Below are 2,016 nucleotides of genomic sequence, written 5' to 3' on the forward strand. Positions count from 1 at the left end.
AGACAGGGTTTCATCATGTTGGCCGGGCTGGACTCAAAGTCCTGACCTCAAGTGATCCACCCACCTCAGCCTCCCAAAGTGCTGGCATTACAGGCATGAGCCCCGTGCCCTGCCTCAATGATGTTTTGAGACCACAGTAAAACCTCATTGATTCATACCAATGGGGAACTGTCAATCTGAATCAGTGGAGAGAAGTGAATTACATCCTTTTTAACATAAACTCCTTTATTTCCAGTGGAATTCAAATAAAATCTTTATTTCCAAATGGTTCAATATTTGGACCTGTTTTTTAATGGGTTGTTCAGAATCTGATCTACTACATTTATTACAACTACATTTATTGTTTGTATGGAAACAGGAATGGCCAAAGTTTTTGAGAAGTGTGTTCTTCCTAAAAATGTAAACATCCAACATCCCCCAGCAACCCTGTTCACTCCTTGGTAGAGCTTTTTCTTCCCAGGTCACCTGGAAGAAAACCCCAGCTTAGACTGCTCCCGGCTGCTCTGGTTCTGAGTGTGCAGAGGTTTGCAATATCAGCCCAGGTCAAGCCCTGAAAAAAAAATCTCTCCAGACTTATCTGTCCAGACCCATCTGAGAATTAATAGGCTCCCCATGGTGCCAAGAGAAGCAAGCCTGCCATGGAAACACTGATTCAACCATAATAACTACTGACATAAAAACCACACAAATGAACTAAACATTTCTTCCACCCAATCAGAGTCTAGGGGAGGCCATAGCTTCAGGATTAAAATAAGTAGGGCTGTTTTTATTATGTGGTCCCGCTCATTTGAGCCTCTCCCATTGCCTTGTTTTCACAGCTCCCTTTTATGAGAAAGATGGCAGTGGGGGGGGGGGGGGCGGTTAGGAGGGAGACTAGAGCCATGCAGATGGGAATGCCAGGCTGGGAATACCAACACTGTGGTGCATGTCAGGCAAATTCAAACTTCTAGCCTGGAGGAGGCTGTAATCATGTTTGGGATTAGTCTGAAAACAAGCTCCACTGAAATTCTATCTCCCAGAAAAACAGTCAAGTGAGGACTGAAGTCAAAAATGAGTATTTTTAGCAAGCATTCTATCTCTTCCGTTTACTATTTTCTTCCTTTTTCTGTCTTTAGATATTAGAAATGCTAATTCCATGAAGCATCATTATTATTAGAAGAAAGCACAGGGGGTTAAAAATCAAAAGATGCCAAACCAACAGAAGCAGTACATCCTAAGGAGGAATATATTTTAATTTTTCCCATACCCACAAGGCTCAATTTGTGGGTCCTAGGGGTCCAAACCCCAATACCCAGTGAATGTCATACCTTCAGGAAATATATGGGCCAGTGTGGTGGCCCCCGCAGCTGTGGCCCCCTGGCCTGACTCCTTGCCTTCCAGGGCAGGAGGGGACTCCCGGGCTGCAGGCACCAGCTGAGGTCCGAGCTGAGGTCCCAGGGAGCAGGGAGGGAGAAGCAGCCAAATAACAGCAGCTAGAAAGAAGTGAGAGTCGGGGCGGGAGAGAGACATAGAGGCCCCGAGGGAGGCGTGAAGGGCGCAGAGCTGGTGGCCGGGTCCGAGAGCTCGAGGGGCCGCGCGCGGGTGAGAACAAGCCCCGGCCCCCGCCCGCAGAACTGAGACGATATTCTTTTCTTTGCAGTTTGAGTTTTCTCTTTACAGTAGGACCCCGGTCCCAGCAGCAGCCTCAGAAAAGAGGAGAGGCGAGGAGTCCTTGCCTGGGGGCCACCCCTCTGCGGGCCCCAGGGCGCCTCTGGGGGCGGCCAGCGCGGGCGCGCGGAGATGGGGAGACGCCGAGCGGCCCCGGAGATGCCCGAGTCCCGGGGCGCCCGCAAACTTTCCCAGAGACTGCGCGAGGCCCCACCTTAGAGAAGAGGTTCCCAGGCTTCCCCGTCTCCGTCCCCCGGGGCTGGTCACTCACCGGCAGCGCGGTTGGGGCTCCGAATCTGGCCGCCGCCATCCACACCGGGAGGAGGAGGAGGGAAAAGAGAAGGAGGAGGGAAGGAGGGGAGGAGGGGA

General features: G+C 51.3%; 1 protein-coding gene across 1 annotated transcript in view; it reads right to left on the reverse strand.

Moving 5' to 3' along the window:
• The window catches only part of STON1 (stonin 1), a 62,770-nt gene extending 60,786 nt beyond the window's left edge, over nt 1-1,984 (reverse strand). The window contains exon 1 of the mRNA XM_017548516.2: nt 1,919-1,984. The gene's annotated coding sequence lies outside the window, so the exon portion shown is untranslated. The remainder of the gene's footprint in view (nt 1-1,918) is intronic.
• Between the last annotated feature and the right edge of the window lie 32 nt (nt 1,985-2,016).

Source organism: Cebus imitator, unplaced genomic scaffold (assembly GCF_001604975.1).
Source record: "Cebus imitator isolate Cc_AM_T3 unplaced genomic scaffold, Cebus_imitator-1.0 Scaffold209, whole genome shotgun sequence".
Lineage (NCBI taxonomy): Eukaryota > Metazoa > Chordata > Mammalia > Primates > Cebidae > Cebus > Cebus imitator.